Source organism: Ornithorhynchus anatinus, chromosome 2, assembly GCF_004115215.2.
Source record: "Ornithorhynchus anatinus isolate Pmale09 chromosome 2, mOrnAna1.pri.v4, whole genome shotgun sequence".
NCBI lineage: Eukaryota > Metazoa > Chordata > Mammalia > Monotremata > Ornithorhynchidae > Ornithorhynchus > Ornithorhynchus anatinus.
This window is the reverse complement of record NC_041729.1, coordinates 91,656,343-91,680,787: the sequence shown is the minus strand read 5'-3', so window position 1 is coordinate 91,680,787 and position 24,445 is coordinate 91,656,343. Positions and strand designations below refer to the sequence as shown.

The following is a 24,445-nucleotide window of genomic DNA, read 5'->3' as shown; positions in this document are numbered from 1 at the left end:
CAGAAGTGGCTTATTATTGCCTACTTCTGCACAGTAAACCTGAGTCTCCATCCTGGATTTTCTCCCATTACTCTGCTGCCCAACACAGGCAGGTTTTGACTTGTAACAGATTGCCTCCCACTCGCTAGCCACTGCTCAAGCTAGTAATGGAATGAGTGTGTCTTTCCTTTACCCTCCCTCCCAAAGCCAAGACTAGTAGAGTACTGGAAACTCTCCAGGTTCTATCCTGAGAGGGATCAGTCCCCTCACCCCCACTTATATTCTTAGATTTTGAGCCCCTTGAGGGGATGTGGACTGTGTCTAATTCCTACCTGTGTATTTTTTCCCAGCTCTTAGTACAGTATGCATCTTACAAAAAGTACTTAATAAATACTATAATTGCTATTACTATTCAGTAACAGGTTTGAGGGGGAGGGTGGGAGGCAATGGTATTTGTTAAGAGCTAACTATGCGCCAGGCACTGTACTAAATTCTGGGGTCGATACAAGATAATGAGTTTGGACACAGTCACTGTCCCACATGAGGCTCATAACCTTAATCTCCTTTTAACAGAGAAGTTAAATGATTTGCCCAAGGTCTCACAGCAGATAGGTGGCAGAGCTGGGATTAGAACCCAGGTCCTCATTCCTAGACCTATGTTTTATTCCCTAGCAGCTTCCCTATGACCCCTTGAAAATGAGAAAGTCAAAGAGAGACACGGGTGCTACAGGCATATGGAATACCCCCTTACCACCCATGGTCCTTCATCCACAACATCCTATTTTCTGGAAAAGAGGTAGGGTGGACTCCACGTGTCATTTTTCAGGACACAGGAGATTGTGGTCCCTGAAACAACACCCCTCATTGCCTAGTGGAATAAATTAAAGGAAGCTCTGTTCCAGTTTAGGGGTTGGGGGAAACACATGCCAGTAGTAATGAAGCATGGCATAGTGGATAGAGCATGGGCTTGGGAGTCAGAAGGTTATTGGTTCTAATCCTGGCTCTGCCACTTGTATGCTGTGTGAGTTTGGAAAAGTCACTTAACTTCTCTGTGCCTCAGTTACCTCATCTGTAAAATGGGGATCACGACTGTGAGTCCTATGCAGGAAGGGACTGTGTCCAACCTGATTATCTTGTATCTATCCCGGAGCTTAGAACAGTGCCTGGCAATTAGTAAGTGCTTAACAAATACCATAGTTTTTATTTCATTTATTTATTTTTTTTGCAACAGCTAAGGAGACAACCGTCTGCTAAAGACTGGGATTAAGACTGTGAGCCCCACGTGGGACAACCTGATCACCTTGTATCCCCCTCCCCCAGTGCTATGTGCTTTGCACATAATAGGTGCTTAATAAACGCCATCATCATTATTATTATTATTATTATTACAGTACCTGGCTCAGAGTAAGTGCTTAACAGATGCCACAATTATTATTGTTATTATTGTTAAAACCTTTCGTGACATGCAGAGAAGCAACGTGTCCAAATGGGTAGAGCATGGGCCTGGGAGTCAGAAGGACCTGGGTTCTAATTCCGACTCTGCACTTGTCTTCTCCATGACCTTGGGCAAGTCACTTAACTTCTCTGTGCCTCAGTTATCTTATCTGTAGAATGAGGATTAAGACTGTGAGGTCTGTATGGGACAGGGACTGTGCCCAACCTGATTTGCCCTCATCCATCCCAGCACTTAGTACAGTGCTTGGCAAGGATTAAGCGCTAAACAAATGCCATTATCATAATAGTGGCTCCTCTCTAGGTGCTTCCCAAGGGTCTGCCTCCCCCAACCCTCCAGACTCTTCATGGGCTAAATAGCTTTTTAATTGGCCAAAAGATTTAAGTAGGGTGTGGCCCCTTTAAATTATTACTGTGTCAACCATGGCGATTTAAAGGTCCCTGCTTCCATCCAGCTGCAGCCAAAACAAATAGGTAAGCGACTCTCTCAGCACCCTGTCTGCAGCCTCTGCTCAGCAGGAGGAAGCCAAAATAAAGATGAGAGTTCCTAGGCAGGACAGCATTTTAATCGACATTTTAACCTCTCCCATCCCACTCCCTTTGGTCTAACTTTACCTACAGAGACCCAGACTGAAGCCCAAGCAGTACTCTGTTGGACAGACTCGGGAGCAGGGCTAGTGATGCCCCAGGTGAGGTGGATGGGACCCTCCCAAATAATGGTAGATTAGCACTTGGCTTGAGAATTAGTCTATGCATTCACAGATCAGAATCAGAATTGTAGATTTTTAAAAAAATGGTTTCCAAACTTTCACTTGTTCTGCATAGACATAAACAAAACCAAATGATCCTTATTTGTATTTCATTTTCTCCTGAAGGCTTGTCTAATGAGGCCTTTCTCCGAGGCATATAACTAACTCCCTGGACCCTGGCTGCTTTGGAAAATTAGTGCTTTTTGGCATATATTGGTATTTTGCTGAAAAAGAATTTCTGGACTGTAGTATCTTTGACCACCAAGGTTAACCTAACCATTTGTCTTTGACTTTAGAAAAACATATCCTTCTACCCATTCCAAAGGGGGTTTCATTCCTTCAGAAGTCCCTGGCCATGTCAACATAGAACCGGGCGCATTTTTTGAAAAAGATTTTCAAATGGAAGAATGAATTATTTTGTCTTGAGTCTGAATTTGGCAAACCAAATTTAACTGCCACGTTGACTCCAGCAGACCTTGTCCCATGCAGTCATGCCTAATGTGTCTGGAATGAGATAATACAGTGCTGTATTAGAACAGGTTGCATTTCTGGGTTTTCCACCATTCAGCTATTTTAATCACCCTCCTGCCACCCTGAGGGACATTTTGGAAGGCTGTCAGGTTGGGAAGGGAAGCAATACAGAGCAACCAGTATCCTTTATCCTTTGGACAGTGACTGTCAATCAGGAGGACTCAGGGCTACACAGAAATCCCTCATAAGGTTACAGAAAAAAAAAATATATATATATATATATATACATGCGACACTCATCCTTCTCAAACCTACCATAGTGAATTCTGAAAGATATCAATCAATCCATCAGTCAATACTGAGCAAATACCAGAGGAGTAGAAGACTAACTCTGCCCCAAGGAGCTTGCAATCAATCAATCCATGGAATTATTGAGCGCTTACTGTTTGTGCAGAGCCCTGTACTAAATGCATGGGGGAGACAATTATAATTAAATGCATTATATTGCAACAGAGTTGGCAAACCCATTCCCTGCCCAGAAGGAGTTTAGACTCTAGAGGGGGAGACAGACTTTAAAATAAATTACAGATATGTATATAAGTGCTGTGGGTCTGAGGGTGGGATGAATATCAAGTGCTTAAAAGGTACAGATCCAAGTGTATAGGTGACCCAGAAGGGAGAAGGAGTAGGCGAAATGAGTACTTAATCAGGGAAGGCCTCTTGGAGGAGGTGTGATTTCAATAAGGCTTTGAAGGTGGGAAGAGTAGTGGTCTGTCATATACGGGGCGGGGAAAGGGGGGGAGAATGTTCCAGATCATGGGGAGGCAGCATGGCTTAGTGGATAGAGCACAGACCTGGGAGTCAGAAGGACCTGGGTTCTAATCCCAGCTCCACCACATGTCTGCTGTGTGACTTGGGGAAAGTCACTTCACTTCTCCATGCCTCAGTTACCTCATCTGTAAAACAGGGATGAAGACTGTGAGCCCTCTGCAGGGAGGGGACTGTGTCTAACCTGATTAACTTGAATCTACCCCAGCTCTTAGAACAGTGCTTGGCACATAGTAAGCAATTAACAAGTACCATAATTATTATGTTATTATTCTTAGGGAGGACACGGGTAAGGATGGGTGGCGAGAGAAATGAGATTGGGGTACAGTGAGTAGTTTCGTATTAGAAAAGTGAAATGTGTAGAGTGAGTTGTGTAGGAAATCTGTGAGGTAAGGTAGAAGGGGAAGAGCTAAGCGAGTGCTTTAAAGCGGATAATAAGAAGTTTCTGTTTGAGGTGGAGGTGGATAGGCCACCTCTAAAGGTTCTTGAGAAGTGGGGACATGTGGACTGTATCTAACTGGGGAGTCAGAAAAACACAAATTACCTTCAACAATGCTAGAACTATTTGATGGCTGGACTAAAGAAAATGAAGTGAAAATGAAATAAGTGAATGAACTAAGTAGTGTACATAAAATGATATACCGCCAATATATACATTAGCGATGAAGATCAGCATATGTGCTAAGGGCGGCTGTTGAGTTGATGTGATTTGGGATGGTGGGAACTAATTAGAAAAGACTTCTTGGTAGCGGAGGGTTGTTCAAAAGCATGACAGCAAACCCTCCCATCAATCAATCAATCCTTCAATGGTCTTTACCGAGTGCTCACTGTGGGCAGAGCACTGTACTAAGTGCTTGGGAGAGTGCAACAGAATTAGCAGAAACATTCCCTGTCCATAATGAGCTTACAGTCTAGAGTAGGAGACAGATATTATTATAAATAATTTATGATATATAATTTAAATATACGTACTTGTGTTGTGGGTTTGGGGGAGGGGCAAATACCAAATGCCTAAAGGTCACAGATCCTAGATGGCACAGATGAACCTATTTTCAGGAACTGGTGGAGCATATTTGCTAATAGGTTTTAATGAATTTATCAGTATACTCAAAAAGTTCAAATGTATTAATATATTTACATTTTTGTTGGTCTCAAGCAGAACTCACAAGTGAGGAAATGATTATGAAAAGCAAACGTAGTACTAGGTTGCAAATTCTTAATAGTGCATTTAATTTTAAATGTCTTCCATTTGCCTCGATTTATAAATTCAGCTTCTCAACTAAGAACATAAATCAAAGTTGATGTCAGATCACCTAAGTCATGTCATATAGTAGCAACTCAAAGACATTAAGATGAGATAGAAAGAATTTGGCCTGACTGTGTTTTGAAATTCTCCATCTTTCAGCATTTATTTAGGAGCCTTATTTTAGAACTATACTTTTCAGCTAAATCTCATTAAAAGACCTTTTCTGGGTAAGCAAGAAGCAAGATTTGGATCTAGCACTTTTGGACATGAATATTTTAAGGATAGAGAATGAAATTCCTGAGAAAGTATGATGGCTTTAAGTATGGAACTGCAAATATAAAAATTATAATCATGGAGGAGAAAGGACAGCTCAAGCCTTGAGTAATAAGGTTGATCATATTTCATATTCAATAATTAGCTCTCCTATCTCTTTGCCTTGCAATTAGCAAAGTTTTCTAATTTTTTTTTTATTTTTTAATGTATGTTTTGAATCAATATAAATGAATTTTCAAATGGAATAAAGGTAGAGAAAGACCAACTAACTATATCAAATCAGTACCAAAGTTTTAGAAATTTGGTTCTATACCAGCAAAAAGCAGTAGCAGCAGCAGCAGAAAAAAAAAAACAGTATCAGCTGACTAGTGAGAGATTTCATTAAGGGTTTAGGAAGCATATGGATTTTGCAAAAATTTTCAAATTAATATTGCTTACCACAGGCCTATTTAGCCACCGCCTTTTGATGTGTCATTTAGAAAATTGAACTTGTCTTGTGAATGTGTCTGTCTTTTCATGCCCTTGTCAGTTGGCCTTATATGACTTTATCTTCCTCTCCTGCCTTCTGGGGGTCCCACTGAAGGAAAACAGGCCCTGAAGCTTTTTTCTAGCTCCAACTTTTTTAGTACAGTGAAATAACTCAAAACCTTGAATAGATCTGTGTGGACTTCCATCTCTGCTTCATTAAATTTGGGGCAGAAAATCAACAAATATGTCATCTCCTTTTGTTTCTTAGAAATGCAAGGAAAAAGCAGTTGCCAATCCCCAGTTGAAGTCAGTGGTGTTTCCTTCTGCCAAATTCCCTACTCCTGCTTTCTGGAAGAAACCACTGTGTATGCTCATGATTCCAGGACTTGAGGATTTTCTAGGGACTTTATTGCAGATAATTCCAAACTTTAGTCTGTGACTAATGCCCTGAACAATAGTGTGTTCAGAGGTCACCTAGAGACCCAAAGGATGTAATGATAGCTTGTCCTCTAGACTGTAAATTTGTTGTAGACAGGGAATGTGTCTGCTATATTGTTTTATTGTACTCTCCCAAACATTTAGTACAGTGCTTTGCACACAATAAGTGCTCAAGAGTACAACTGATTGACTGATTGAAGCACCCTCCAGAGAACTAGCAATCTCAGTAGCTGACCCAATAAGCACCCTTAAATGTCTCTAAAAATCACTATAATGAAATACACCTTGTAATAACTGAAAAGCAGTATAATATAGTGGAAAGAGCATGGACCTGGGAGTCAGAGGCCCTGGGTTCTGATCTTGGCCGTGCCACTTGTCTGCTGTGTGACCATGGATGAGTCACTTCACTTCTCTGTGTCTCAGTTCCTTCATCTGTACAATGGGGATTCAATACCTGTTCTCCCTCCTACTTACTCTGTGAGCTCCATGTGAGACTTAATTATCCTGTATTGACCCCAGCACTTAGAGCAGTGCTTGGCATAAGCCCATTGTGGCCCGGGATGGTCTCTCTTTATTGCCGAATTGTACTCTGCACATAGTAAACTCTCAATAAATACGGTTAAATTAATGTAGTAAGCACTTAACAAATACCACCATTAATAACAAATGTCCTTGCAAATCTCCTTTTACATTATTTAGATCATTCATCCATTCATAGTGACTATTGTGAGAACAGCAGAGTACTAGGCACTTGGGACAGGTTAAAGCCAGTCCTCTACAATGTGAGGGGGTTATTATATCATTAATAATAATTATCATAGCAATAACAATAAAACTTTGTTATTTAGTAATAATCACACTTATCTGCTGTGTAACCTTGAGCAAGTCACTTCACTTCTCTGTGCCTCAGTTACCTCATCTGTAAAATGGGGATTAAGACTGTGAGCCTGATGCGGGACAGGGACTATATCCAGCCCAATTGAATTGTATCCACCCCAGTGCTTAGTTCAGTGCCTGGCACATAATAAGCACTTAAAAATACCATTATTATTATTTTTGTTCAGTACTTACTATGTGTCAAGCAATATTCTAAGTCCTGGGGTAGGTAAAAGATAAGCAGGTTGGATAAAGTCCCTGTCCTGCATGGGGCTCACAGTCTAATTAGGAGGGAGAACAGGTATAGAATCCCCATTTTATAGATGAGGTAACAGGAACACATGGGCACTGTCCCAAGCGCTTAGTACAGTGCTCTGTGTACAGTAAGCACTCAATGAATGCCATTGTTTGAGTGATTAAGTGACTCACCCTAAGTCACCTAGCAGACAGGAGGCAGTGTCAGGATTAGAACCCAGGTCCTCTGACTCCCGGGCTCATGTGCCCTTCTACTAGGCCACGCTGAAAAAAAATCACTGTAGTGCTCACAGGTTCAGTGCTGCACCCGTGTGTTCAACTCTTCTTTTGATGCCACGTTGCACTGCATTCCCCAATTCTGGTCTTGCGTTCTAGTCCAAACACATAGTTAAAAATGGCATTATGGCAGAACTGAGTATACTAGATTCAATGAAAGTAGAAGAGAAGGTCCCTGGCCTCAAGGACATTTTTTTTTAAATGGTACTTGTTAACAGCTTACTATATTTCAGGCACCATACTAAATTCTGGGGTAGATGGTGGGGTAGATACAGTAGAATCAGGTTCATTCATTCATTCAATAGTATTTATTGAGCGCTTACTATGTGCAGAGCACTTACTAAGCGCTTGGAATGTACAAATCGGTAACAGATAGAGACAGTCCCTGCCCTTTGACAGGCTTACAGTCTAATGGGGGAGACGGACAGACAAGAACAATAGCAATAAATAGAATCAAGGGGATGAACATCTCATTAAAACAATAGCAAATAAATAGAATCAAGGCGATGTACATTTCATTAACAAAATAAATAGGCTAATGAAAATATATACTGTTGAGTGGACGAGTACAGTGCTGAGGGGATGGGAAAGGAGAGGGGGAGGAGCAGAGGGAAATGGGGGGAAAAGAGGGATTAGCTGCAGAGAGGTGATGGGGGTGTAGAGGGAGTAGAGGGAGAAGGGAAGCTCAGTCTGGGAAGGCCTCCTGGAGGAGGTGAGCTTTAAGTAGCGTTTTGAAGAGGGGAAGAGAATGAGTTTGGCGGAGGTGAGGAGGGAGGGCATTCCAGGACCGTGGGAGGGCGTGGCCCAGGGGTCGACGGCGGGATAGGCGAGAACGGGGGATGGTGAGGAGATGGGCGGCAGAGGAGCGGAGCGTGCGGGGTGGGCAGTGGAAAGAGAGAAGGGAGGAGAGGTAGGAGGGGGCAAGGTGATGGACAGCCTTGAAGCCTAGAGTCAGAATCAGGTTGGCATCAGGCCCTGTCTCACACAGTCTAAGAGAGCTACCAAACTAATCTTTGTATTAGCCACATAAAAGCTCTTACCGTTCCCTGGTGGTCTAGTGGTTAGGATTCGGCGCTCTCACCGCCGCGGCCCGGGTTCGATTCCCGGTCAGGGAAGGTTCGTTTGAGAAGCAGCGTGGCTCAGCGGAAAGAGCACGGGCTTTGGAGTCAGAGGTCATGGGTTCGAATCCCGGCTCGGCCACTTGTCAGCTGTGTGACTTTGGGCAAGTCACTTAACTTCTCGGTGCCTCAGTTACCTCATCTGTAAAATGGGGATGAAGACTGTGAGCCCCACGTGGGACAACCTGCTTCCCCTGTGTCTACCCCAGCGCTTAGAACAGTGCTTGGCACATAGTAAGCGCTTAACAAATACCAACATTATTATTATTATTAATCCGGTATCCAAATACTAAAAGTCACCTCGTTATGTTCAAACTACAAAACACATAGTTTGGAAGTGCTCCTGTGAATTTCAGTCTGTCACAAAGTACTTAACAAGTACCATTTTAAAATATATATATCGTAAATGGTGTTTAAGAGATGGGGCTCAAGTTGATGAATAACATATAGCTTTCAATAATGATCTAAAAGTTTTCAGAACAAAACCTGCTTCTTAACTGAAGATCACTGCATAATTTTCAACATCCTAGCAATCATGTTTTAAGTCACAAGAAACAATTTAATGTTTGAGGAAATGAGCTGGAAAAGTTCTAATTAATAGCTCTTTAATTTCTCTGGCAAACAAGAATGATCTTCAGCGTATGCTGTGGTGAGGCATTTAGTTGTCACTTTTATTAGTATCTCTTGGAAAGGAAAATAAAAATGAATAGTTAGTAACCTGAGAGTTATCATTTTAACTAGAGTCAGACTAAAAAAGAGAAATGTTCCTTAATATTGGAGAAACAAAGAGAAAGTTAAGTGATAAATTTGTCATTTACTATGTGCTGTCTCAAAGGGATCTATTGATGGTTAGGCTTGGCTATTTCATTTATTCATTCATTCATTCATTCAATCATATTTATTGAGTGCTTATTGTGTGCAGAGCATTGCATTAAATGCTTGGAAAGTAAAATTCAGCAACAAAGATAGAGAATCCCTGCCCAAAGTGGGCTCATAGTCTAGAAGGGGGGAGACAAACATCAAAACAAGTAAACAGGCATCAGTAGCATCAATAAAAATAAAAGGAATTGTAGATATAGACATCAGAACAAGTAAAATGGCTCAGTGGAAAGAGCACGGGCTTGGGAGTCAGAGGTCATGGGTTTGAATCCTGGCTCCGCCACTTGTCAGCTATGTGACTGTGGGCAAGCCACTTCACTTCTCTGTGCCTCAGTTACCTCATCTGTAAAATGGGGATTAAGACTGTGAGCCTCACGTGAGACAACCTGATTACCCTGTATCTACCCCAATGCTTAGAACAGTGCTCTGCACCTAGTAAGCGCTTAACAAATACCAACATTATTATTATTAAAACAAGCATTAATATAAATAAATAGAATTATAGATAAGTACATATATACACAAATTCTGTGGGGCAGGGAGGGAGGTAGAGCAAAGAGAGCGAATCGGGGTGAGATTGGGGGGAGGGGGAGCTGAGGAAAAGGGGGGCTTAGTCTGGGAAGGCCACCTGGAGTAGGTGAGCCTTCAGTAGGGCTTTGAAGGGGAGAAGTGTGATTGGCGGATTTGAGAAGGGAGGGCATTCCAGGCCAGAGGTAGGACATGGCCAGGGATCAACAGCGGGACAGGCAAGAGCAAAGCACAGCGAGAAGATTAGCACCAGAGGAGCAGAGTATGTGAGCTGGCATGTAGAAGGAGAGAAGGGAGGTGAGATAGGAGAGGGCAAGGAGTTGGAGAGCTTTGAAGCCAATAGTGAGGAGTTTTTGCTTCATGCAAAGGTTGATAGGCAACCACTGGAGATTTTTGAGGAGTGGGGTGACATGCCCAAAACGTTTTTGTAGAAAGATAATCTGGGCAACAGAGTGAAGTATAGCCTGAAGTGGGGAGAGGCAGGAGGTTGAGAGGTCAGAAAGGATGCTGATGCAGTAATCCAGTCCGGATAGGATGTGTGATTGTACCAGTGTTCTAGTGGTTTGGATGGAGAGGAAAGATCTTGGATATGTTGTAAAGATGAGACCCACAGGTTTTGGTGACGGATTGGATGTGTGGGGTGAGTGAGAGATCAGAGTCAAGGATGTCACCAAGGTTGCGGGCATGTGAGATGGGAGGAATGGTAGTGCCGTCCACAGTGATGGGAAAGTCAGGGAGAGGACAGAGTTTGGGAGGGGAGATAAGGAGCTCATTCTTGGACATGTTAAGTTTTACATAATGTCAACAGCTCTAAGGGTGCAACAGGTCAGAATAAATGTATCTGACATGTTTTTGTGTTGATTTACTAGCATTTGAGCATTTAAATTTTATTACTTTTCAAGAATTCTCAAATAGCTGCCACAAAAATAGAATTACTAATTCTTAAAGTTCAGAAAATATCCATCTCCAGCCATACCAATAGTATTTGTTGTGCATATAACTGCGGTGTGGCTTAGTGAATAGATAATGGGCCTGGGAGTCAGAAGGACCTGGGTTCTAATCCTGGCTCTGCCACTTAGCTAGGTGGCCTTGGGCAAGTCATTTAACTTCTCTGAGCCTCAATTACCTCATCTGTAAAATGGGGATTAAGAGTGTGAGCTCTATGTGGGGCAGGGACTGTGTCAACCTGATAAACTTGTATTTACCCCCGTGCTCAGAATAGTGGTCCGCACATAGTAAGCGCTTAACATGTACCATTATTATTATTATTAGAGAACTATACTTAAAAGTGCTTGAGAGAGTGTAGAATTAGCAGAAATGATGCCTGCCCTCAAGGAGCTTGCAATCTCCCTCTAGTGAGGGAGACAGATACTGAAACAAATTACAAAAAGGGAAAAGACATGTCCATAGGTGCTATAGGAGGTTGTGAGTACCTAAATAGTTAAGAGGTGCCAAAGTCCTGAAATGACAATTTGCTCCTCTAACACCAGCTTATTCACTATACCTTGATTTTACCTATCTCACTGCTAATCCCTTTCCCACATCCTCCCCTGGCCTGAAACTCCCTCCCCCTCCACATATACCAGGACACCACTCTCCTCACCTTGGAGGCATTATTAAAGGCACATCTCCTCCAAGGGGCCTTCCCTGAATAAGCCCCCTTTTCCCTGGCTCCCTTTCCCTTCTCTGTTGCCTATGCTCTTGGATCTGTGACCTTTGGGTCTTTGATATTTACCCCACCCCCAACCCCGCAGCACATATTTACATATCTTTAAACTATATATTATAAATTACTTATTAATATTAATGTCTGTCTCCCTCTTTGGACTAGGGGCTCGTTGTGAGCAGGGAACGTGTCTGCCACCTTTTGCATTGTACTCTCCCAAGCACTTAGTAGAGTGCTCTGTACACAGTAAGCGCTCAATATGTATGATTGATTGCCTGCAGGCAATGCTCATGCTTCTTCCCTAAGGAACCTTGGCCTTAGGGACTGGGGTTTCTGCAAAGCACAGGTAACCTGGCAGGAAACTGAGACTCTGCTCATCACCATAGTGAACTCAGAAGTGCGATTTTGCCCCTCTCCTTCCCTTCCCTCCCTCTATCCCTCCCTGGTCAGCCATCCTCCCTGCCAGGCTAGAAACAAGTGTGCAAAATGGGGACCAGAGCCAAGGGAAACAGTGTGGCCTCATGGATAAAGCACGGGCCTAAGAGCCAGAGGGCATGGGTTCCAATTCCAGAATTTTGGGCAAGTCACTTCACTTCTCTAAGCCCGTTTCTTTAACTGTTCTTCCTCCTACTTAGGCTGTGACCCCCATGGGGGACAAGGACTGCATCCAGCCTAATTAACTTGTATCTATCCCGGTGCTTAGAACAGTGCTTGGCACATAGTAAGCACTTAACAAATTCCATAAAAACAAAAAACAAACAGTTGATGAATTTAAGGAAAGGAGGTTAAAAATCAATCGGAGATGGCTGCCTGGAGGAGATGTGATTTCAGAAGGACTTTGAAGATAGGGAAAGCAGTGATCTTTTGGATGAGAAGGGGAAAGGAGGTCCAGGAAGGAGTTCATGAGCAAGACATTAGGAGTGGGAGAGTTGAGAACAGGGCACATTGACAAGGTTAGTGTGCGAAGACAAGGTGTGCAAGCTCGAGAGAACAGAGTGGAAAAATAGGAGGGAAAGAGTTAAGCAAGTGCATTAAATAAAATTATCAAGAGTTTCTGCTTGATACAGAAAGGAATGTGCAGATTGTAGAGGAGTGAAGAGACATATGTGCTCTGCACGCAGTAAGTGCTCAATAAATATTATTGAACGAAGAGTATGCAGAATGTTTTAGAAAAATGATCCAGGAAGCAAACTGAAGTATGGAATGGAGAGGAGAGAGACAGGAGGCCGGGAGATCAGTGAGGAGGCTCATGCAATAGAATAATGCAAAAACCCGGGCCAGTATGTGACTATTTGGGTGGAGAGGACAGGGAAGATTCTGAAAACTTTGTGGAGGAAGAATCGAAAGGTTATGGGGACAGGCTGAATGAGGGGTGGCAAAAGAAAGAGACGTCAAGGATGAGGCCAAAGTGATGGGCTTGAGAGGTGAGAAGGATGGTGGTGCTATCAACTCTGGTGGGAAAGCTAGATGAAGGAGAGATCTGGGGAGGAAAGATGAGAGGTTCAGGTTTGGACATGTTGCTATTGAGGTTCATTCATTCAATAGCATTTATTGAGCGCTTACTATGTGCAGAGCACTGTACTAAGCGCTTGCCTGGGAGACATCCTCATAGAAACATTTCAGATGCAGGAGGATATGGGGAAGCAGCATGATGTAGTGGACAGGCCTGGGAGTCAGACGGTCATGTGTTCTAATCCCAGCTCCATCACATGTCGACTCCGTGACCCTGGGCAAGTCACTTCACTTCTCTGTGTCTCAATTCCCTCATCTGTAAAATGGGGATTAAAACTGTGAGTTCTATGTGTGTCCAATCTGACTAGCTTTTATCTACCCCAGCACTTAGTATAGTGCCTGGCATATTTTAAACACTTAACCAAAAAGCATTTTTAAAAAAACCTTTTCTGAACCTATCTAATCTTTTTCTTAAAAAAAATCTGGGTTCGTCATATATCTCAGTTAAGTAGATAGGTAAGGCTTTCTTTCCAAAGTTTTCCTGGATCTGGTCTCCAGACCTATGGCTTCTTAAAACTGACAGCATTGCCATAAATTCCTCCTACAGAATGTAATCTCTTTGTGGTCAGGGAACGTGTCTACCAACTCTACTGTATTGTACTCTTCCAAATGCTTAGTACCGTGTACTGCACACTGTAAGTACTCAATAAATATCATCAATTGACTGATTCTTAGCAGCCCACAGCGTGATTGGATTGACTCAGTGTCGGTTTCATCTTGTTCAAATTAGGATTCCATTTCCACTCTCTGACCAGCCCTCCAAGCCACTGAGCTGTGGACGAGAAAGGGGGCTATTAGCAGAATGTGACAGACTATTGCTCTGGTCCAGAAGACTTAAGGGCATTTAGGAGACCCACAAAAATTAGTCAGGGAGAGGATCATTGGATCCAATTCCACTTTTACCCATTCCCCCATCCATTAATCACCAGTTAATCGCCTAGAAGTTCTGCCCAGTGCCCTGGCATTGTGTGAATTTGCTCAGCCCTGCTGAGCAGGGGTTGCCCAAACGAGGATGAAAATGACCCAGCTTGCTATTTCCTCTGGGACCCTAGCCTATTTTTTAATCTCTTAATTTTTTTTCAGGTTTTCCATTTGCATGCTGCCTGGAAACTGTAGCAGTCATACACGCCATCCTAAGATTTGGGACTGTTTACATCAGTGCTACAGACTAGCTGCATTTTAGCCAGCTGTTTCTCAAGGCCTCATAAAAGTTGAAACATCCGTATTACCGAGATTTGATTTCAGCCCTTCCTCTACCCCCAAAAGGAAGGGTAAGGCACTGAAACTTATTTTAATAAGAACGCCATATGTTTCAGGTCATATATCTTTTCCACTGGGTTAAACAATCATCAGCACTTCTGAGGAAATACTGAAGAAGTAAACGACTAGTGCTTCTTACTCTTTGGAGGGGGCGGGCGGGGAGAGGGAAGGGGGTGTTGCATAGCCTTGGCAGCTCTGAAGTGAGCCAGCATCCATTCTATCAATGGAGATATGTGAGAAACACTCCCTGAAGCAATCTGTTTGATTTAACTAATAAACAGACATCACTGCTCCTGGCTGGAAAACAGAAAGCAAGCCGTGGTGATTCTGGGGTACTGAGCCAACTCTCCCCAATAAGTCCTTTGAGATGTTTGTACTATTTGGTTTTCTTCTTTTGAAAAAATGTCCCAAATTGAATACTTCTATGGGGGAAAATGACAGCAGTTCCTAGAAGCAGGGATCTAGAGGCCACTGGGACTTGAACGCTCAGATTGAAGGTAGCGAATTCTCCAGAGTCCTCAGCAAGTCATTCCAAGTTCCTCCCCAACTCTTCTGGAAACATGATAAACTTGTTTATTCATGTGTCAGTTTCCAGTTTTTGAGATTCCACATTAAAATTGGGATTTTTCTTTAACAAATCCCGTTCTCACCAGCTCTGAAAATCAACTCTAGAAGCCAGAATCCTGCACAGATGGTATTTACCCTCACTGGTCCATAGAATAGGGGGTGAGTGTGGGGAGAGGAGGCCTACAAAAAGGTTTGGAAACACAATAGAAAAGAACATTTTGCTATCAAACTGGCCATGAGACAAGGTGCTAGAAAGATGTCTAACTGCTGCTCCACTTCTGGAGTAGTGGATAGAGCATGGGGCCGGGAATCAGAAGATCATGGGTTCTAATCCTGGCTCCACCACTTGTCTGCTGTGTGACCTTGGGCAAGTCACTTTACTTCTCTGTGCCCCAGCTGCCTCATCTGTAAAATGGAGATTGACACTGTGAGCCCCATGAGAGACAGAGACTGTGTCCAACCCCATTTGCTTGTATTGGCTCCAGTGCTTAGTACAGTGCCTGACACAAAGTAAGTACTTAATAATACCATAATTATTATTAGTAGTAATAGTAGTAGCATTAGAAGAAACAGGACTTAGGGTGCCACCCGTTGAATGTCACTGTGCAGATTCAGAGAGCTATTTAGAATTCTAAACACATTGATTCAACAGTACTACTTGAGTACCTACTGTGTGCAGAGCATTGTACTGATGGTTCAGCTATAACTTGGAGGTTGAGTTTCTGAAGAACCTCACTTCCAATCATTCATTCATTCAATCGTATTTATTGAGCACTTACTGTGTGCAGAGCACTGTACTAAGCGCTTGAAATGTACAATTCAGCAACAGATAGAAACATTCCCCGCCCAACAATGGGCTCACAGTCTAAAAGGGGAGAGAGACAGCAAAACAAAACAAAACAAAACTTTCCATGAAAGTCTGCTCTAAGAAATAGCATGGCCTAGTGGAAAGAGTACGTGCCTGGGAGTTAGACGACCTGGGTTCTAATCCTGGCCCTGCCAAACGCTTGCAGTGTGACCTTGGGCAAGTCATTTAACTTCCCTGTGCCTCAATTTCCTCTACTGTAAAATGGGGAGTAAATACCTGTTCTTATATAGTGAGCCCTTATGGGACAGGCAGGACCTGTGTCCAACCTGATTAATTTGTACCTACCCTAGCGAAAGCATTAGAACAGAGCTTTACTTATACTAAACACTTAACAAATACCATAATACTACAAATAATAATAATATGCAAACCATCTCCAAAGCCATGTACATGTGGGGTGTTCTGGGAAAGATGTGTCCATGGAGTCTCTATGGTTCAGAAACAATTTGACTGCATAAGACAAGTAGCGTTATTATTACGCTATTTAGTGTGGCAGTGCTAGTGCATATGAGTATGTGTAGATCTTCTGGAGAAGAAGCAGAAGCTTCTTGGAGAAGCAGCGTGGCTCAGTGGAAAGAGCACGGGCTTTGGAGTCAGGGCTCATGAGTTCGAATCCCAGCTCTGCCACTTGTCGGCTGTGTGACTGTGGGCAAGTCACTTAACTTCTCTGTGCCTCAGTTCCCTCATCTGTAAAATGGGGATTAAGACTGTGAGCCCCATGTGGGACAACCTGATTCCCCTATGTCTACCCCAGCGCTTAGAACAGTGCTCGGCACATAGTAAGCGCTTAACAAATACCAACATTATTATTATTATTATTATTCTGGGATATATGCGTACTAGGCTTGGCATTCCGTCACTGGTGGCTAAAATTCCATATCATGTCTAACAAAAGACAGACTTGGGTAGAGATGTCTTTTGTCAGGACCATGAGGAACTGCAGTTAAAGAAGCAACGTGACCCAGTGGATAAGGTACAGGCCTGGGAGTCAGAAGGACATGGGTTTTAATCCCAGCTCAGCCACTTGTCTGCCATGTGACTTTGGGCAAGTCACTTCTAAAATGGGGTTGAAGATTGTGAGCCCCATGTGGGATGGGAACTGTGTCCAAATAATGCAATCATTATTATTATGTTGATAATGCAATCACTGGTCATGTTGTAGTCCCTCCTTGATCCCTGAGCTGTGGCTTGTGTTGACTAGCAATGCCTTCAATGATAATGGCAGCCCTGAAGGAGGGTTTTCAAAAGGCACCGTTTACTGTCTGTCAATACTGGTGACAGAGTTCCTTGTTCTGATAAGGATTCTGAGCTGTTGCCCTAAAGGTACTTGAGGTGTTTCATAGAGTAAGTAGGCATGATCCCTGCCTTCAAGGAGTTTTTTTGACCTTAATTTGAGGATGCAACAAATCAATCAATTGTAATAATAATTATGGTATTTGTTAAGCACTTACTGTGTCCCAAGCACCGTTCTAAGCACTGTCACTGTTCTAAGTGCTGATTTAGTGCTTCCTATATACTGGGCACTGTTCTAAGCGCTTGGGAGATTACAACACAACAATTTAACAGTCATATTCCCTGCCCATAAAGGCCCTGGAAGCTGGAGTTTTGAAGAATATCCTTCCAGTTTTCCAGGAAAATCCTCCAAATAAACAGGTTGAAAGCATCCTCAAAAGACCCCAAGTCACCCAGGACCAGCTCTGATGACTGTGCTCGAGAAGAATAAACATAAAAATCAACAAAGCAATTAACAAGAAGCTGTTGCGGTAACCTAACAAAAATTGTGCTTTTACCCCCTTTCCTTAGATTTCTGACCAGTGTACTGCCATCTTCTGAAGGCTTGGAGCGATTGTAATGTCCATTATCCCTCAACTATACCATTTCTTCATTTTATCTTCTACCCTGAAAAGCATCTGTGAAGCAGTCATACAAATGGTGGATATATTTTGAGGCTTTGGGGAAATACTCGAAACAATAGTTATTTTGAGGATTAAGAAATAGCTTGTCTGATTCTGGCCAGGGCACTTTGGAATAAGCTTTCCGTGGGATGCAGGGAAAAAAAAAAAGACAGAAACTTCAACATTCTCGACTCAAGGCCTCCCAACTGTGAACAGAGAGGCCTCCTTATCCTGTTAACACTTGGGCCCTCACAGCGACCAAGTTGCCATCTTCATTCAAGCCCTCTTGGGTTAGGGAACCTAGAGCATCTTTGTCTTTCAGCCCAGCCTCGGGCAAGGAGGGGCACCTCTTTCACCCCTCTCTCCATGTGGCCCTTGTTTCTTTTACTCCTTTGCATGCGTTGAATACCTTGTGAGGTGAAGAGTGTGTGAGGAAGCCAGAGCAAGCCAGACAGTGGGTGTTTGGCCAGGGATTTTGGCTGCACACAGTGCTAGAAAAAACAACAGGAATGGCAGAGCTTCCGCTGTCAGCGTTGAACAGCAGGGGAAAGAAGCCAAGGAAAAACACCTCATTCATAACAAGTGAAATACAAAAGCTCTTTTTAAAACGGGTAATAGATGAGTGGTGGCAGGCACAAGCCAAACAAACAGTTGGTTAGGGGCAGAAGCATGTTTAGAGGCAGATGACTGGCAGCTGGGAGGAATGGACAGCTTTCTCAGGGGGTAAAACCCTTGAACTAATGTTCCCTTCCATAGCTGAGGACTGAAGGGCTCCAAGATCTGGGTTTGTGGGGAAACCTCCCACAGAAGTCCTTAAGTCCACTCATTAAATGTTTCAAAAGTGAAATGTGTGGAGGAAAAAAATGCTTTCAAAAAAAATAAGGCTAGATTAAAATGAGACTTCACTTCCCCCACCCCCCAAGTAGAACTATTTCTGGCTTGTCTTCTCAGCCACTGGGGTATCATGAGGAAGTGCTGAATTTTATCGTTGTTAGTTATGGCATATTCCTTAATTTAACTCCATTCTGCTGCTAGGCGTATGAACTGCTAGCTCTTCCGAATTTCATTTGACACTCCTAATCTAGCTCTTTTTTCCATTCTTCTTTTCTCATTAAAAGGGGTCTCCTGAACCGGACTGGTAGCTGGTGGATCCACCCAAGGGCCTGGTGGTTCCTCCAAGAGGCTTGAAAATACTCCTACTTCTGGTGCCGTGGTGCCTGCACTGCTCTCTGCACTGCTGGTTCTTTCCCAGTCAATCAATCAGTATTGAGTGCTTACTGTGTGCAGAGCAGTATGCTAAGCGTTTGGGAGAGTGGACTGTCACCGAGTTGGTAGACACGTGGCCTGCCTACACTGAAGCTTACAGTCTAGAGAAGTGCTTTCCCTATGAGCAGAATTCCAACCTCTCCAAAAGCCTTGGCTTGGGAGTCAGAGGTCATGGGTTCAAATCCTGCCTCTGCCACTTGTCAGCTGTGTGACTGTGGGCAAGTCACTTAACTTCTCTGTATCTCAGTTACCTCATCTGGAAAATGGGGATTAACTGTGAGCCTCACGTGGGACAACCTGATTACCCTATATCTACCCCAGCGCTTAGAACAGTGCTCTGTACATAGTAAGCACTTAACAAATACCAACGTTATTATTACATTTACTGAATAGAAAGAGCAATTGTGCCATCAGACCGCCCATTGTGCAGGAAAGGGGAGAAAGAAAAACTCCTATGTTCCTCTCTGTGGGGGGTTGGAAAGGGGTCCCGTTGAAAAGTAAAGGTGATCCTTCATGAAAAGCAGCCTGGTCTATCCTAATCCCATCTCTGTTTCATGTCTGCTGTGTGACCTTGGGCAAGTCACTTACCTTCTCTATGCCTCAGTTACCCCATCTGTAAAATGGGGATGAAATCCTCCTCCCTCCTTCTGTTTGTTTATGTGAGCCCCAGGGGGAACAGGGACTGTGTCCAACCTGATAATCTTGTATCTACCCCAGTGCTTAGAACAGTGCTTGTCACATATGAAATGCTTACCAAGTACCAAGGAATGAGTCCTCCTGGACTCCATTATATTCTAACATAACACACACACACACAGAGTTGTTCAATGAACACCTCCTCATGGTTTGATGCTTGGTACAAGATTAAGAATTTCAGAAGAAGAGTCCACTTTATTTCCTTCCCTCATAATGCAGAGGAGCAATCCTAAATTTATTACATAATATTAATGCACTGAAGAAAAGATAAAGATAGACCATAAGAAGCAGCGTGGCCTACCGGATAGAGCACGGCTCTGGGAGTCAGAAGGACCGTAGCTCAGTAGTAAGAGCCTCGGCTTGGGAGTCAGAGGTCATGGGTTCGAATCCCGACTCTGCCATTTGTCAGCTGACTGTGAGCTAGTCAGCTTCTCTCTGCCTCAGTTACCTCATCTGTAAAATGGGGATTAACTGTGATCCTCATGTGGGACAACCTGATGACCCTGTATCTGCCCCAGCACTTAGAACACTGCTCTGCACGTAGTAAGCACCTAACAAATACCAACATTATCATTATTATCATTAAGGACCTGCTTTCTAATTCCAGCCCTGCCACTTATCTGCTGTGTGACCTTGGGAAAGTCATTTCACTTTTCTGTGCCTCATTATCTCATCTGTAAAATGGGGGTTAAGACTGTGAGATCTATGCGGGACAGGGACTGTGTCCAACCTGTTTATTTTGTATCTCCCCCAGCTCTTAGAAGAGTGCCTGTGCCTCAGTTTCCTCATCTATAAAATGGAGATTAAATAGCTGTTTAAATTAATTCAGTTGTGGTATTTGTTAAGTGCTTACTATGTGCCGGGCACTGTACTAAGCACTGGGGTGGGTATCAGCAAATTGAGTCGGACACAGTCCCTGTCCCACATGGGTCTCACAGTCTTAATCCTCATTTTACAGATGAGGTAACTGAGGCCCAGAGAAGTCCAAGTGACTTGCCCAAGTTCACAGACCAGCCAAGTGGTGGAATGAGGATTAGAACCCAGGTCCTTCTGACTCCCAGATCTGTGCTCCATCCACTTAGCCAAGCTGCTTTTCAGTGATAGAGGAGCCACCCAGCCCTGCAGTGTAGCTCCCACAAAGAGATGTGCGGGGAGTGAGTGGCACTACCAGCTGGAGGAGATGTTGTTAAGAGTGCAAGATTATAATAATAATGTTGGTATTTGTTAAGCGCTTACTATGTGCCAAGCACTGTTCTAAGCACTAGGGTAGATACAGGGTAATCAGGTTGTCCCACGTGAGGCTCACAGTCTTAATCCCCATTTTACAGATGAGGTCACTGAGGCACCGAGAAGTAAGTAGCGTGGCTCAGGGGAAAGGGCCTGGGCTTCGGAGTCAGAGGTTATGGGTTCGACTCCCGGATCTGCCACTTGTCAGCTGTGTGACTGTGGGCAAGTCACTTCACTTCTCTGTGCCTCACTTACCTCATTTGTAAAATGGGGATTAACTGTGAGCCTCACGTGGGACAACCTGATTACCCTGTATCTACCCCAGTGCTTAGAACAGTGCTCTGCACATAGTAAGCGCTTAACAAATACCAACATTATTATTAAGTGACATAATAGTAAGTATGGTATTTGTTAAGCGCTTACTATGTGCCAGGCACTGTACTAAGCACTGGAGTACTTACAAGAAAATTGGGCTGGACACAGTCCCTGCCCTTCATGGGGCTCACAATCGTAATCCCCATTTTACAGATGAGGTAACTGAGGCACAGAGAAGTGAAGTGATTTGCCAGGGCCACACGGCAGACAAGTGGTGGAGCTGGAATTAGAACCTATGAGCCTCTGACTCCCCGGCACATGCTCTATCGCCAAGAAGAAGCCACCGAGAAGAAGCCACACTGCTTCTGTGGTGCCTCTCCAGCACAATCCAATTCAGTCAGCCCCGCCTGTAGACATAGAGAAGCAGCGTGGCTCAGTGGAAAAGAGCATGGGCTTGGGAGTCAGAAGTCATGGGTTCGAATCCCAGCTCTGCCACTTGTCAGCTGTGTGACTGTGGGCAAGTCACTTAACTTCTCTGTGCCTCAGTTACCTCATCTGGAAAATGGGGATTAAAACTGTGAGCCCCACGTGGGACAACCTGATCACCCTGTATCTACCCCAGCGCTTAGAACAGTGCTCTGCACATAGTAAACGCTTAACAAATACCAACATTATTATTATTATTATTATTATGGCTTCGCCACCTGCCCATTCCCCAAAGTCGCAGCCTCCACCTGTATTCTGGGCCCCTCCACCCTCCCACCTCAGATCTGTGAAGTGTACTGCAAACTCAGGGAAGCCCCAATAGCTGTTCTCTCTCTCACTACCTCTCATTTTCATGTTGGAGCCCTGTTTCGGTACATTCTGAGTTAATTCCGTCAGTGAGCAGGGGTCTCCTCAACTTCAGAATGCGTTTGTCTTTTTTTAGGAGTTGGGTTCCTGCAGTTTCAAGGTCTCACCTAAATTGAGTCAGTCTCTCCCACTGGATTATAAACTCCTTTGAAGGCAGGGCTCCTGTCTACAAACAAAGGTGTACTCTCCCAAGTAAGAAGTTTTGTAAGAGTTCAGTAAATATTAAATGAATAGTTAATTGAATTAAATATTAATTCAGTAAATTTAATCAATTAATATTAAACTATCAGCCACTTCATGCATCCTCTTCATACCCAGATACCTACTCACAAAGATACACACACACACACCCCTCCCCAATTCCATCCTTATGGTAGAACTGAGAGCAGGCTCCTGAATTCCTCAGATCCTCAAGCTCTCAATATTCCTATTCTATTTTGGCCTCCACATTATTCATTCATCCCATTGTATTTATTGAGCACTCACTGTGTGCAGAGCACTGTACTAAGTGCTTGGGAGAGTACAGTTTTTCTATGTCCGTGATCATACTGGCAGGCTCCCACCTCGTAGATCCCACTGTGCATTAGTGCACTGTTACTCTCTGAGCACAGCATTTGTATTACACCCGGAATTTATTACACTAAGTTTATTGTAACAGTGAACTTTAAACAGCTAGAGTATACAACTCTGAACTTTCAGTAAGAGTGAACTTTAAACAGTTACTGTAAGGCATATAATAATGAGGTTATTATGATTTTCCTGGTTAAGTTGAAATGCATTATACAAACTAACAGTACTTTAAAGGTAATTGAAAATGATTTTCACCCTGTTTGTTCTTTCTTTATATTATGATTAGTGCCAGCTTAGATTGTTTTTTTTAATTGGCACAATCCTTCTCGAATTTCTCCCGGGAGACCACAGCTACGATTCCCTAATCCTCTTTGTTCCAAAAGGCTTTGGGTTTCACCCATTACAGTTTTACTAACCACAGGTACCCTCAAGGACCCTCATTTGGGAAGGCACAATTTGTATAAATTTACTGGGCCAAGAGTATATTCAGAAGCTTGCAGAGTTCCCAGCTGTGAATTTATTCATTCATTCACTCAATCGTATTTACTGAGTGCCTACTATGTGCAGAGCACTGTACTAAGTGCTTGGGAGAGTACATTACAACAATAAATGTGCACATTCCCTGCCCACATCGTGCTTACAGTGAGGGGAGGGGAAGGGGGAAGGAGATGAGACATTAGTATAAATAAATTACAGATATGTAAATAAGTGCTGTGGGGCTGAGAGGGGAGGAGAACAAAGGGAGCAGGTCAGGGTGACGCAGAAGGGAGTGGGAGAAGAGGAAAAAGGAACGACATTTAGAAGTAAAATTTAACTGACAACTCAACTTATTATGGGAAGCAACGTGGCTTAGTGGAAAGAGCCCGGGCTCGGGAATCAGAGGTGATGGGTTCAAATCCCATCCCTGCCACTTGACAGCTGTGTAACTGTGGGAAAGTCACTTCACTTCTCTGGGCCTCAGTGACCTCATCTATAAATGGGATGAAGACTGTGAGCCTCACGTGGGGCAACCTGATTACCCTGTATCTACCCCAGTGCTTAGAACAGTGCTCTGCACATAGTAAGCGCTTAACAAATACCAACATTAGCATTAACTCAGATCACTAAAATACACAGTAAGGGCTCATTATATACAATTGATTAATTGCCTGAATACACAACTATTGCAAGATTTTATTTCACCTCTCCGTTTCAATAGAACCTTGTAGTTCGGCTTTATTTCATTTGATTATCAGGAGGAGGCGTAGAGGATAATCCTGGAATAGTCCCTAAAATAGAGCAACAAAGTAACAAAAAAAAAAGGGGGAGAAGGTGGGAGAGAGATAGGGGAACTCAAAGGGACCGTGCAATTCACTTTTACTGTTCTGATTTCTTATTTTATTTTGTTTTTTAAGTCAAAAATCCCATCCAGGCAACAGATAGATGTGATCCTTTAGTAGGTTCACAGCTAAAACACGTTTTAATCTCCTGCTCTTGCTCTGCACACAGTAAGCACTCAATAAATATGATTGAATGAAACATTAATCTGAACTGTTTTGTGAGTAGGAGAGATGGCGCCAGGTAGGAGGGTACCCATTACGTAGTACCTCCAAGGATCCTGTTACCACAGTGGGAGATAGAATAACAGGCCTGTTCCAGGAATGGCATTTCTTCTTATAATCTTATGTTCTCACGGTAAAACAAGGTGAACTTCTTTTCATCTTTCAGCATGGCCTAGTGGATAGAGGCCAGGCCTGGCACTCAAAAGGGCCTGGGTTCTAATCCTGATTCCTCCCCTTATCTGCTGTGTGACCTTGGGCAACTCACTTAACTTCTCTGTACCGCTGTTACCTCATATGTAAAATGGGGATTAAGACTGTGATGTGGGTGAAGATCATTTTTTTAAGTGAAGTAACCCCACAGAGATATGAGAAAC

At 43.4% G+C, this 24,445-nt stretch overlaps 1 long non-coding RNA gene and 1 other non-coding gene across 2 annotated transcripts in view; both read left to right on the top strand.

Annotated features, from left to right (window-relative positions):
- LOC120639040 overlaps positions 1 to 14,396 on the top strand; it is a 61,075-nt gene extending 46,679 nt beyond the window's left edge. The window contains exon 3 of the long non-coding RNA XR_005661176.1: positions 14,098 to 14,396. This is a non-coding gene — a long non-coding RNA (uncharacterized LOC120639040). The remainder of the gene's footprint in view (positions 1 to 14,097) is intronic.
- On the top strand, positions 8,355 to 8,426 carry TRNAE-CUC. The gene has a single exon. It is a non-coding gene; the product is annotated as a tRNA-Glu (tRNA).
- Positions 14,397 to 24,445: the final 10,049 nt, after the last annotated feature.